The sequence below is a fragment of the Oncorhynchus masou genome, chromosome 13, assembly GCF_036934945.1.
Source record: "Oncorhynchus masou masou isolate Uvic2021 chromosome 13, UVic_Omas_1.1, whole genome shotgun sequence".
NCBI classification, from domain to species: Eukaryota; Metazoa; Chordata; class Actinopteri; order Salmoniformes; family Salmonidae; genus Oncorhynchus; species Oncorhynchus masou.
The window spans coordinates 12,671,538-12,686,686 of NC_088224.1; the positions used below are offsets into that span (position 1 = coordinate 12,671,538).

Here is a 15,149-nt window from a genome sequence, read left to right on the forward strand (position 1 = left end):
CTGATTGTCTTCTCAACGTACCATCACATACATTTAGTGTGGGGCTATGACAGGCATTTGCAAATTAGTCTGACATAATGTCTCTAACGCTGCGTTCAAAACAACTGGGAACTTGGCTTCACACAGATATGAGCTGGCGAAGGGTACCATGAGTTTTAATGATGTGAGGGAGACAGCAGAGTGTTCCCTGCACATTTTGGGTGATTTTTTAAAATTCTCCTGAGACCCCATTTACATATCAGGTGACCCCACATGGGGTTGTGACCCCCATTTTGGAAACCGCTGGGTTAAAGTCACTCTGAAACAGATCTGCAGAGAATAGCTCAGTGCATCTGAATGGGTTTATTTCTGTCCCCGACACCTCTCCAGAGGACAATGTTAAAGCACTTTTCACCTTCTCACAAAGGACAACGTCTGTATTTAAAGAAAGAATAGTGCATGAATAAATCATATTCTCATCATTTATTAACAATTGTAAATAGTTAGCGAACCATTTTTATAATACCCTACTAAGGAGCTGTTCATTGGACATCAGTATATGAAGTGTCCCACATTGAGGACTTTTTTATTAAACGCGACTTATTGTGAATATTCTCAACGAAAAGGACGTTAGAATCTCATTTATTTTCTGGCTTGGTGCCAGGAACAGTAGTGGGTTCAAAAGGTCTTTAAAATGAACAAACCTTTACCTCCGCACTTGGCGAAATTGGTCAGCAAGAAGATTGAGATTTGATCTTCATCTCTGCTGTTGATGTCTGCTTAGGGATGTATTCCCCTTGACAACGGCACTGTGTGTGACTGCTTAATATGGCCCTACTGGTACACACCACCTGGTGAGCCACAAGCAGCCCAGCTTCAATCCACCTGGTGAGCCACAAGCAGCCCAGCTTCAATCCACCTGGTGAGCCACAAGCAGCCCAGCTTCAATCCACCTGGTGAGCCACAAGCAGCCCAGCTTCAATCCACCTGGTGAGCCACAAGCAGCCCAGCTTCAATCCACCTGGTGAGCCACAAGCAGCCCAGCTTCAATCCACCTGGTGAGCCACAAGCAGCCCAGCTTCAATCCACCTGGTGAGCCACAAGCAGCCCAGCTTCAATCCACCTGGTGAGCCACAAGCAGCCCAGCTTTAAAGCAGCAGCTGCAAAGCACCTTAGGACACCAAAACCACCCCAAAATCCAATTTACCCAACGGATCTGTCTGAAAGAAATCCCATCAGAAAAAGCACGTTCTCATCTCTGATTGAACCAGTTATTGACATTAGCCAGCTGTTGCGCTCCCTCTCAATGCAGCTCATCTCTCATAGGAAGTCGGTGGCGGTCGAATTGAAGCTGTTATTGGCAATGCTGCTGGGCCTTTTTTCAAGGCCACCTCTGATAAGCAATGGAATGGAAGAGACCACGTCTCACCTTAATCAAAGTTTGAGGGGGAATTTGAACCCAGACAATGTTTGTATTTGTATGTGTGCAGCCTTGCTGCTGTTCAGCACTATTAGAGAGGAATTCACGTATAGCATTACAGTGCCTTCAGAAAGTTTTCACACCCCTTGACTTTTTCCACATTTTGTTGAGTTACAGGCTGAATTTAGAAAGTTTAACATTTACATTTTTGTCACTTGCCTGCATACAATACCCAATAATGTCAAAGTGGAATTATGCTTTTCAAGTATTCAACCCCTTTGTTATGGCAACCCTAAACATGTTCAGGAGCAAAAATGTGCTTAACAACACATAATAAATTGCATGGACTCACTTTGTGTGCAATAATAGTGTTTAACATGATTTTTGAATACCAACCTCATCTTTGTACCCCACACATACAATTATCTGTATGGTCCCTCAGTCGAGCAGTGAATTTCAAACACAGATTCAACCACAAAGACCAGGGAGGTTTTCCAATGCCTCGCGAAGAATGGCAGCTATTATTTAAAAAAAGCAGACATACAATATCCCTTTGAGCATGGTGAAGTTGTTAATTACACTTTGGATTGTGTATCAAAACACCCAGTCACTATCACACCCAGTTGAATGGCTGTGATAGGAAGAAACTGTGGATGGATCAACAGCATTGTAGTTACTCCACAATACTAACTTAAATGACAGAGTGAAAATAAAGAAGCCTTTACAGAATAAAACTACTCCAAGCATGCATACTGTTTGCAACAAGGAAACAAGGCACTAAAGTAAAACTGAAAATTAAATTAACTTAATGTCCTGAATGCGAAGCATTATGTTTGGGGCAAATTCAACACAACACATCACTGAGTACCACTCTTCATATTTTCAAGCATGGTGGTGGCTGCCTCATGTTATGGGTATGCTTGTCATCAGCAAGGGTAAAAAACATAAAAAAGAAATGCATTAGAGCAAAGGACAGGCAAAATCAAAGAGGAAAACCTGGTTCAGTCTGCTTTCCAACAGACACTAGGAGACAAATGTACCTTTCAACAGGACCATAACCTAAAACACAAGGCCAAATATACATTGAAGTCTTACCAAGATGACATTGAATGTTCCTGAGTGGCACAGTTACAGTTTTGACTTAAATCGGCTTGAACATCTTTGGCAAGACTTGAATATGTCTAGCAATGATCAACAACCAACTTGAATAACTTTTAAGGAATAATGTGTAAATATTGTACAATCCAGATATGCAAAGCTCTAAGAGACTTACGTAGACAGACTGTAATTGCTACCAAAGGTGATTCTGACATGTTTTGACCCAGGGGAATGAGATATTTCTGTATTTCATTTTCATTTGCAAACATTTCTAAAAAATATTTGTTTACTTTGTCATTATAATCAATGTTGTATTCAGGCTGTAGCACAACAAAATGTGGAATAAGTCAAGGGGTGTGAATACTTTCTGAAGGCCCTGTAACTACCTAAATGTAGATGAGTTTAGCTGTGGATGTCTACTGTATGGAGTTCCAATGCATGTGTTATGCAGCCCATATATACACAGGAACTGTATACAGGACCCGCTATAGTTCAATTTTACCAAAGAATCTGCACATCTGAGTTGGAAACCAAATGGTCATTTTCAAGCAACTTCAGGATTTTTATAAACTAACCGTCAACAATTAATCCAATCAATGATCCTCCAGGGTCCTTTCTCTCCTGTTCCCTAGAATTAAAATGTTCCAAACGCCCCTTTATAGCATACTGAATCACAGCGCACTCTGCCACTGGTCAGACCATTTCCCCACTCCTCTAAGCAGTGCAGTCAGAAATAGGACTTCATGTTAATTCATGACCAGAAGACTGGTGTCACAGACAATCTCTTCCCCTGGAGCTAATGCCATCTTTGATAAGGCAACCTCTGTTCCTCTATCAGTAGACTACAGGCCAGTGCAGAGAAATGTAAATTAGAATTTACCATTGGCCTCAGGGGAGTAATTAATTTGGCAAGTCTTCACTATGCTTCTGTCAGATTGGATCCTTCAACCATTGGCCTATATCATAATGTCATTACTATTAGCTTCTACAGCATCAGGCCACTTAATGGGTCCCCAGTATTCAAGACGTCCATTTTGTTTCATTTGAACCTGGTCCAGTGTCTCAATTTAGACAGCCAGAGGCTTGGAGAGCATTGTCTTTTTCATCATGGATTGATTGAATGCTGCCAAATTGAGGTTTTAAATCATCTTCTCTTAACAAACAGATCTGCATTCGACCTCAAAGTCATCAAATAATCAAATCAATAATCAAGTTGTTTCCAAACATATTGTGTGAGAACTATATCCAGGGAACACAGTATATAGGCTACCATTAAAGGCAACATTCATGCTTAACTGCTCTGCCACTAAGCAGAAGAAAAAAAAAATCAACATCCCTCAACCCCTTTCATGTACTTTTTTCAGTGATTTGGAGTGGCAGGCCATTCCCATAAAATCCACATGAATATATGGAAGTGTATGTTATGCATAAGCTGCTCAGGACAAACATGTTTATGTTCCTCTAAGAGCTAGCTATAGTGTTCGTGGTAGTTATTTGTCCTGTCTGTGGTGACCGAGCACTGAGTAAAACCAGCAGGTTAGTTGCCACGATTTAATTATAAAAACAAATTATACCATAAAATCTGTCATTTAGTATGCAATCACTTTTGCACCGCATCTGGTACGGTTCCCAATCAAGCAGCCAAAGGCAGTCTAATTGGTATCGAAATGCTCTCTTAACAGGGAGACTTATGAGAATTCCCACAAGTGCACAGATGTACAGTACCAAATAAAGGTTTGGACACACCTACTCATTCCAGGGTTTTTATTTTCTTAATTTGGACTATTTCCTACATTGTAGAATAGTAGTGAATACATCAAAATTATGAAATAACACAAATGGAATCATGTAGTAAACAAAAAAAGTGTTAAACAAATGAAAATATATTTTAGATTTGAGATTCATCAAAGTACCCACACTTTGCCTTGATGACAGCTTTGCACACACATTCTCTCAACCAGCTTCATGAGGGAGTCACCTGGAATGCATTTAAATTATCAGGTTTGCCTTGTTAAAAGTACATTTGTGGAATTCCTTTCCTTCTTAATGCGTTAGAGTCAATCAGTTGTGTTGTGACAAGGTAGGGGTGGTATACAGAAGGTGGCCCTATTTGGTAAAAGACCAAGTCCATATTATGGCAAAAACAGCTCAAATAACGGAAAGAGAAATGACAGGCCATTATTACTTTAAGACATGGTCAGTCAATGCGGAAAATTTCAAGAACTTTGAACGTTTCTTCAAGTGCAGTCACAAAAACTATCAAGCACTTTGATGAAACTGTCTTTCATGATGACCGCCATAGGAAAGCAAGACCCAGAGTTAACTCTGCTGCAGAGGATAGGTTCATTAGAGTTACCAGCCTCAGAAATCAGCAATGAAATGCAACCTCAGATTGCAGCCCACATAAATGCTTCACAGAGTTTAAGTAACAGACATATGAGACTGCATGAGTCAGGCCTTCATGGTTGAATTGCTGCAAAGAAACCACTACCAAAGGACACCAATAAGAAGAAGAGACTTGCTTGGGCAAAGAAACACAAGCATCTTATGAGTTCAACCACAGTGTCTTTGTAAGATGCAGAGTAGGTGAACAGATGATCTCTGCGTGTGGTTCCTGCGTGGTTCCGTGTGGTTCCTGTGTGGTTTCTGATCTCTGCGTGAGGTGTGATGGTGTGGGGGTGGAATTCAAGGCACACTTAACCAGCATGGCTACCACAGAATTCTGCAGCGATACGCCATCCCATCTGGGGTTTTTTTAAGGTGCATGGTAGCAGTTGAATAAAAATGAGAAAAAAGAGAAAACCCGCACACTGCTTTTGATAGTATCACTGCTCTAAGCTTTACGTTTCGGCCTCACGGACTTTGTCAGAGTTTTTGCAAGTCAACCTTTATGTAGACATAGCCACACCCACATCCATTCCACGCATCGAATGGGGTTGGAGTCGAGGGAAAACAACGCTGATACTGATTATTGGAGGACCAAACAAAGCCGATACTGATTAATCGGGTCAATATATATATATATATATATTTGTAATAATGACAATTACAACAATACTGAATGAACACTTTTATTTTAACCTAATATAATGCGTAAATCAAATCATTTTAGTCTCAATTACATAATGAAACATGCTCAATTTGGTTTAAGTAATGCAAAAAAACAGTGTTGGAGAATAAAGTAAAAGTGCAATATGTGCCATGTAAAAAAGCTAATGTTTAAGTTCCTTGCTCAGAACATGAGTAAATATGAAAGCTGGTGGTTCCTTTTAATATGAGTCTTCAAGTTAAGTTTTAGGTTGTCGTTATTATAGGACTATTTTTCTCTATACCATTTGTATTTCATATACCTTTGACTATTGGATGTTCTTATAGGCACTATAGTATTGCCAGCCTAATCTCGGGAGTTGATAGGCTTGAAGTCATAAACAGCACAATGCTGTTTAGGACAGCGAAGAGCTGACAGCGAAGAGCTGCTGGCAAATGCAGGAAAGTGCTGTTTGAATGAATGCTTACGAGCCTGCAGCTGCCTACCGCTGCTCAGTCAGACTGCTCTATCAAATAGCAAATCATAGACCTAATTATAACATAATAAACGCACAGAAATACGAGCCTTAGGTCATTAATGTGGTCAAATCCGAAACTATCATATCAAAAACAAGACGTTTATTATTTCAGTGAAAATCAGGACCGTTCAGTATTTTATCTAACGGGTGGCATCCCTAAGTCTAAATATTGCTGTTACATTGCACAACATTCAATGTTATGTCATAATTATGTAAAATTCTGGCAAATGAATTAAGGCCTCTGTTAGTAAGAAATGGTCTTCACACAGTTTGCAACGAGCCAGGCGGCCCAAACTGCTGCATATACCCTGACTCTGCTTGCACAGAACGCAAGAGAAGTGACCCAATTTCCCTAGTTAAAATAAATTAATGTTAGCAGGCAATGTTAACTAAATATGCAGGTAAAAAAATATATTGTGTATTAATTTTAAGGAAGGCATTGATGTTTATGGTTAGGTACACATTAGTGCAACAACAATGCTTTTTTCGCGAATGTGCTTTTAAATCATGTGCTTTTAAATCATCATCACCTGTTTGGCGAAGTAGGTTGTGAGTTGATGATAAATGAACATGTACCACATTGATTAGATGCAACGCAGGAGAAGCTAGATGAACTAGTAATATCATCAACCATGTGTAGTTAACTAGTGATTATGTTAAGATTGATTGTTTTTTTATAAGATCAGTTTAATGTTAGCTAGCAACTTACCTTGGCTCCTTGCTGCACTCGCATAACAAGTGGTCCGCCTACCACGCAGGCTCCTCGCGGAGTGCAATGTAATCGGCCACAATCGGCATCCAAAAATGTCAATTACCGATTGTTATGACAACTTGAAATCGGTCCTAATTAAATCGGCCCTAATTAATCGGTCCCAATTAATCGGCCATACTGATTCATAGGCCATACTGATTAATCAGTCAACCTCTAGTCCTAACCACATCTGTACAACTGCAATGAGGACATCGAGCATGTTTTCATAAATCATTGGGAACAGCACAAGAAAAACGTCAAAGTAATCTGAAATGGGGGCATAATTTATGTTCACATTTACAACATAACATACATAGGCATTTCATCATTAAGACCTTTAGGAAATAATGTCTGGAGGGTAAAAATCCAAAGACATTCTCTTTTGAGTATTATTGAGTATTATTAATATCCTGACTGATATTTGATATCTTACATTTCTCTATGCCACAAAATCTAAAGGTAGAAATGTAATGTTTTAGGTCATTAAAATGTACTGCGACTGGATGATCCCTGTCGTGTCTCCTGATTGAACTTTTATGTTCACACATTCTCTGTTTGAGAGAACGAGAGGTGTTACCTACATAACACAGCACAAACAGACATTTAATCATGTAGATAACATGGGTGGTGAGGCACGTAATAATGTAATTTATTTGGAACGGTTTTCCTGTATGTGTAGATTCAGAAATATTCACACTTCATGACATTGTTGCACTGTGCGCAACCTCTGCATTTATAGCTACCATTCGGAAGAGGGCGTAAAAGAGACTGGCTGATTACACTTCATTCTAATATATATCAACTGCACATTGTTATGTTTGGTAGCACTTATTTGTTTCCCTCGACTCCAACCCCATTCGATGCGTGGATGCGGGTGGGGTGATGTCTACATTAAAGCTGCTCATTTAAAAAATTCACAAAAGTTCTGGTGAAGGCCATGAGGCAGATACGTAGAGCTTATTAAAGACCAGTAAAACTATCAATAGCAGTGGGCCGGTTTCTTATTTTTTCTCTACTTTGAAGAATCTAAAATATATTTTGATTTGTTTAACACTTTTTTGGTTACTACATGATTCCATATGTGCTATTCATAGTTTTGATGTCTTCACTATTTTTCTACAATGTATGAAATAGTAAGAATAGAAAAACCATTGAATGAGTTGGTGTGTCCAAACTTGTATTTCAAGGCCTACCTTCAAACTCGGTGCCTCTTTGCTTGACACCATGAGAAAACCAAAAGATATCAGCCAAGACCTCAGAAAAAAATTGTAGACCTCCACAAGTCTGGTTCATCCTTGGGAGCAATTTCCAAATGCCTGAAAGTACCACTATCACCTGTACAAACAATAGTATGCAAGTATAAACACCATTGTACCACGCAGCTGTCATACCACTCAGGAAGGAGATGCGTTCTGTCTCCTAGAGATGAACGTACTTTGGTGAGAAAAGTGCAAATCAATCCCAGAAGAACAGCAAAAGACCTTGTGAAGATGCTGAAGGAAACAGGTACAAAAGTATCTATATCCACAGCAAAATGAGTCCTATATGAACATAACCTGAAAGGCCGCTCAGCAAGGAAGAAGCCACTGCTCCAAAACTGCCATAAAAAAAGCCAGACTACAGTTTGCAAATGCACATGGGGACAAATATCGTACTTTTTGGAAAAATGTCCTCTGGTCTGATGAAACAAAAATAGAACTGTTTGGCCATAATGACCATTGTTATGTTTGGAGGAAAAAGGGGGAGGCTTGCAAGCCGAAGAACACCATGAAGCATGGGGGTTGCAGCATCATGTTGTGAAGGTGCTTTGCTGCAGAAGGGACTGGTGCACTTCACAAAATAGATTGCATCATGAGGCAGGAAAAATATGTGGATATATTGAAGCAACATCTCAAGACATCAGTCAGGAATTTAAAGCTTGGTCGCAAATGGGTCTTCCAAATGGACAATGACCCCAAGCATACTTCCAAAGTTGTGGCAAAATAAGGACAACAAAGTCAAGGTATTGGAGTGGCCATCACAAAGCCCTGACCTCAATCCTATTGAAAATATGTGGGCAGAACTGAAAAAGCGTGTGAGAGCAAGGAGGCCTTACAAACCTGACTAAGTTATGTCAGGAGGAATGTGCCAAATTCACACAACTTATTGTGGGAAGCTTGTGGAAAGCTACCCAAAACAGTTGACTCAAGTAAAACAATTGAAAGGCAATGCTACCAAGAACTAATTGAGTGTCTGAAAACGTTTGACCCACTTGGAATGTGATGAAAGAAATTAAACCTGAAATAAATCATTCTCTCTACTATTATTCTGACATTTCACATTCTTTTAAGTAAAGTGGTGATTCACGACAGTGTCACCAGAAAAGCTCCCCCCCCACACACACACACCATCACACCACCCCATGCTTCATGGTGGGAAGCACACATGAAAAGATCATCCGTTCACCTACTCTGCATCTCACAAAGACAAAGCAGTTGGAACCAAAAATTTCAAATTTGGACTGAATATGGACCAGAGTTATTAGGAAGGTGTCATTGATCATAGTTTATGAAAATGTACATGGGGGAGGTCAAAACACAACTACATATAAAGAGTTGATCTCCACTATAAACAAAGGTTTAGAAACTCCAGCATTCCCAAAGGATAGATTTCCACTGGTCTAATGTCCATTGCTGGTATTTCTTGGCCCAAGCAAGTCTCTTCTTATTGGTGTCCTTCAGTAGTGGTTTCTTTGCAGCAATTCAACCACGAAGGCCCGATTCACGCAGTCTCCTCTGAACAGTTGATGTTGAGATGTGTCTGTTACTTGAACTCTGTGAAGCATTTATTTGGGCTGCAATTTCTTAGGTTGGTAACTCTAATGAACTTATCCTCTGCAGCAGAGGTAACTCTGGGTCTTCCATTCCTGTGGTGGTCCTCATGAGAGCCAATTTCATCAGAGAGCTTGATAGTTTTTGTGACTGCACTTTCAAAGTTCTTGAAATGTGCCGTATTGACTGACATTTATGTCTTAAAGTAATGGTGGACTGTGTTTCTCTTTGCTTATATGAGCTGTTCTTGCCATAATATGGACTTGGTATTTTACCAAATAGGGCTGTCTTCTGTATACCTCCCTATCTTGTCACAACACAACTGATTGGCCCAAACGTATTAAGAGGAAAGAAATTCCACAAATTAACTTTAAAAAAAGACACACCTATTAATTGAAATGCATTCCATGTGACTACCTCGTGAAGCTGGTTGAGAGAATGCCAAGAGTGTGCAAAGCAGTCATCAAGGCAAAGGGTGGCTGAAGAATATCAAATATAAAATACATTTTGTTTTGTCTAGTTGATGATCCCTGTTCTATGATTTGGTAGATACCGATTCTCTTGGTGCCACCTTACATTTTGATTACCTAAATTAGAATGACAGTGTTGGCATGTTGAGATGGTTGCCTTCCTCCTCATATGTAGCAGATCTCCAACGCCGTCCCCAATCCTTTTTAATCAGTCTGAATGATGAAATGTCACGACTGAGCGGCAAGTATCAATTACTAGGCAACCTGTGCGTGTCGGTTAATGTAGCTTCTTCTGGCAGCGCATGGGAAAGACCCAATGTGTAAGTTTAGCCTTTATATATTCATGACAGAAAGCTGACCTGAGGATCATGAAATGAGAGTAATGAAACATTCATGTTGGGTTAATAAGAGGTCAGACTAAAGCTGTCCCTCATAGTGCCTGAGAATGCCTTGGCTCTCTAATATAGTTTACATTTCCACACAAAGAAACTCGTTGCCTGATTTATCTCGCTGCAATTTAAGCATATCCCAAGAAAGGACACATTAAGGCATCGTAAGTGATACTGCTCAAGCGGTGCTCATCAGTGACCGTCGAAGTGCAACCATTAATTAAGATGCAGATCCCTCACAGATTAACTATAATTGAGGAAGTCTGCACTATTATTAATGTTGGGCATTGCTTGTACTGTCCACTTCCTGAATATGGAAGAGGTACTGTCCACTCTTAATGAATATGGAAGAGGTACCATCCACTCTTAATGAATATGGAAGAGGTACTGTCCACTCTTAATGAATATGGAAGAGGTACCATCCACTCTTAATGAATATGGAAGAGGTACCATCCACTCTTAATGAATATGGAAGAGGTACCATCCACTCTTAATGAATATGGAAGAGGTGCTGTCCCCTCTTAATGAATATGGAAGAGGTACTGTTCACTCTTAATGAATATGGAAGAGGTACCATCCACTCTTAATGAATATGGAGGAGGTACTGTCCACTCTTAATGAATATGGAAGAGGTACCATCCACTCTTAATGAATATGGAAGAGGTACCATCCACTCTTAATGAATATGGAAGAGGTACCATCCACTCTTAATGAATATGGAAGAGGTGCTGTCCCCTCTTAATGAATATGGAAGAGGTACTGTTCACTCTTAATGAATATGAAGAGGTACCATCCACTCTTAATTAATATGGAAGAGGTACCATCCACTCTTAATGAATATGGAAGAGGTACCATCCACTCTTAATGAATATGGAAGAGGTACCATCCACTCTTAATGAATATGGAGGAGGTACTGTCCACTCTTAATGAATATGGAAGAGGTACCATCCACTCTTAATGAATATGGAAGAGGTACCATCCACTCTTAATGAATATGGAAGATGTACCATCCACTCTTAATGAATATGGAAGAGGTACCATCCACTCTTAATGAATATGGAAGAGGTACCATCCACTCTTAATGAATATGGAAGAGGTACCATCCACTCTTAATGAATATGGAGGAGGTAATGTCCACTCTTAATGAATATGGAAGAGGTACCATCCACTCTTAATGAATATGGAAGAGGTACCATCCACTCTTAATGAATATGGAAGAGGTACCATCCACTCTTAATGAATATGAAAGAGGCACCATCCACTCTTAATGAATATGGAAGAGGTAATGTCCACTCTTAATGAATATGGAAGAGGTACCATCCACTCTTAATGAATATGGAAGAGGTACTGTCCTCTCTTAATGAATATGGAAGAGATACCATCCACTCTTAATGAATATGGAAGAGGTACCATCCACCCCTAATGAATATGGAAGAGGTACCATCCACTCTTAATGAATATGGAAGAGGTACCATCCACTCTTAATGAATATGGAAGAGGTACCATCCACTCTTAATGAATATGAAAGAGGCACCATCCACTCTTAATGAATATGGAAGAGGTAATGTCCACTCTTAATGAATATGGAAGAGGTACCATCCACTCTTAATGAATATGGAAGAGGTACTGTCCTCTCTTAATGAATATGGAAGAGATACCATCCACTCTTAATGAATATGGAAGAGGTACCATCCACCCCTAATGAATATGGAAGAGGTACCATCCACTCTTAATGAATATGGAAGAGGTACCATCCACTCTTAATGAATATGGAAGAGGTACCATCCACTCTTAATGAATATGGAAGAGGTAATGTCCACTCTTAATGAATATGGAAGAGGTACCATCCACTCTTAATGAATATGGAAGAGGTACCATCCACTCTTAATGAATATGGAAGAGGTAATGTCCACTCTTAATGAATTTTCAATAATATCAGCTTGATTGATCTTCTGTTGATCTCGGCTGAACACTGTTTCTGACACTGTTTCTGACAAGTGCAAATGTAACATTGGAGCAAGTAGTAACTGTAAACCACAGGTCTGCTGTGGACCACAGGTCTACAGTATCTGATGTCTTAGTATCATACATTGGATTTTAGAGTTTTACTCACAGAGCAGATTTGTCAACCTGTAATTTCTAAAATGCACAACATTCCAAAAACATTATGGCCTTTTTTTACTTTAATTTTTTACTTCAAACGTTTCAAAACAGCCAGTCGAGAAAATATTTGGCATGCTGGTAATATGACTATCTGGGCTCTTTCATAATGAGTTGGTCTGCTCATCATCCTAACTACGCTCTTTCATGATGAGTTGGTCTGCTCATCATCCTAACTACACTCTTTCATAATGAGTTGGTCTGCTCATCATCCTAACTACGCTCTTTCATAATGAGTTGGTCTGCTCATCATCCTAACTACGCTCTTTCATAATGAGTTGGTCTGCTCATCATCCTAACTACGCTCTTTCATAATGAGTTGGTCTGCTCATCATCCTAACTACGCTCTTTCATAATGAGTTGGTCTGCTCATCATCCTAACTACGCTCTTTCATAATGAGTTGGTCTGCTCATCATCCTAACTGCACTCTTTCATAATGAGTTGGTCTGCTCATCATCCTAACTACGCTCTTTCATAATGAGTTGGTCTGCTCATCATCCTAACTACGCTCTTTCATAATGAGTTGGTCTGCTCATCATCTTAACTACACTCTTTCATAATGAGTTGGTCTGCTCATCATCCTAACTACACTCTTTCATAATGAGTTGGTTTGCTCATCATCCTAACTACGCTCTTTCAAAATGAGTTGGTCTGCTCATCATCCTAACTACGCTCTTTCATAATGAGTTGGTCTGCTCATCATCCTAACTACACTCTTTCATAATGAGTTGGTTTGCTCATCATCCTAACTACACTCTTTCATAATGAGTTGGTCTGCTCATCATCCTAACTACACTCTTTCATAATGAGTTGGTTTGCTCATCATCCTAACTACACTCTTTCATAATGAGTTGGTCTGCTCATCATCCTAACTACACTCTTTCATAATGAGTTGGTCTGCTCATCATCCTAACTACACTCTTTCATAATGAGTTGGTCTGCTCATCATCCTAACTACACTCTTTCATAATGAGTTGGTCTGCTCATCATCCTAACTACACTCTTTCATAATGAGTTGGTCTGCTCATCATCCTAACTACTCTCTTTCATAAGGAGTTGGTCTGCTCATCATCCTAACTACGCTCTTTCATAAGGAGTTGGTCTGCTCATCATCCTAACTGCACTCTTTCATAATGAGTTGGTTTGCTCATCATCCTAACTACGCTCTTTCATAAGGAGTTGGTCTGCTCATCATCCTAACTACGCTCTTTCATAAGGAGTTGGTCTGCTCATCATCCTAACTGCACTCTTTCATAATGAGTTGGTTTGCTCATCATCCTAACTACACTCTTTCATAATGAGTTGGTCTGCTCATCATCCTAACTACGCTCTTTCATAATGAGTTGGTTTGCTCATCATCCTAACTACGCTCTTTCATAATGAGTTGGTCTGCTCATCATCCTAACTACGCTCTTTCATAATGAGTTGGTCTGCTCATCATCCTAACTACACTCTTTCATAATGAGTTGGTCTGCTCATCATCCTAACTACGCTCTTTCATAATGAGTTGGTCTGCTCATCATCCTAACTACACTCTTTCATAATGAGTTGGTTTGCTCATCATCCTAACTATACTCTTTCATAATGAGTTTGGCTGCTCATCATCCTAACTACACTCTTTCATAATGAGTTGGTCTGCTCATCATCCTAACTACGCTCTTTCATAATGAGTTGGTCTGCTCATCATCCTAACTACGCTCTTTCATAATGAGTTGGTCTGCTCATCATCCTAACTACACTCTTTCATAATGAGTTGGTTTGCTCATCATCCTAACTATACTCTTTCATAATGAGTTTGGCTGCTCATCATCCTAACTACACTCTTTCATAATGAGTTGGTCTGCTCATCATCCTAACTACGCTCTTTCATAAGGAGTTGGTCTGCTCATCATCCTAACTACACTCTTTCATAATGAGTTGGTTTGCTCATCATCCTAACTGCATAACCTTTGATGTCTGAAAGTTTGAGATGTTGATTTTGATTTTTGATTTTGATGCCATGGTTTACAGGAATTTTTCCTCGTGTAAGAGTGGGCAAACATGTTCTACCTTATCTATCTCCACTGTACTCAGTCTAACCCTAACATAGCCTAATGAGTTTCAACCCAACCTTCATATTTTGAGCAATGTGTTAACATTGACGAAGCACTATTTGCATATTGTCATATTTTTTTTAAGGAAAGGCTGAATCAGTGAATCCAATGTCAATGTGTGAGTGAACCCTTCTGTGTTAAATGTGCTCTTTGTAAGGCTGTGAGGGTTGTCCTCAAATACACAAATTAGAAAAGAGAGAGAGAGAAGGGAGAGAGAGAGAGAGAGCAACTCCACAGTCTCACACAATGCCACTTGCTTTTATCAAACCCCAATATAATCCTCCATTATCCCATTTTATATCTGACAGTGAATCTATGATCACTTTCTGAACAAAAGCATTAAATATGTTCTGACAACAGATGTTTTTTTTTTATGTTTCTTTTTGGAAAACAGAAAATAAAACATTTATCA

General features: G+C 39.5%; 1 protein-coding gene across 3 annotated transcripts in view; it reads left to right on the forward strand.

The window, feature by feature from the left end:
* LOC135551748 (CUB and sushi domain-containing protein 3-like) overlaps positions 1–15,149 on the forward strand; it is an 826,047-nt gene that overhangs the window by 380,484 nt on the left and 430,414 nt on the right. The gene's annotated exons all lie outside the window — the stretch shown is intronic.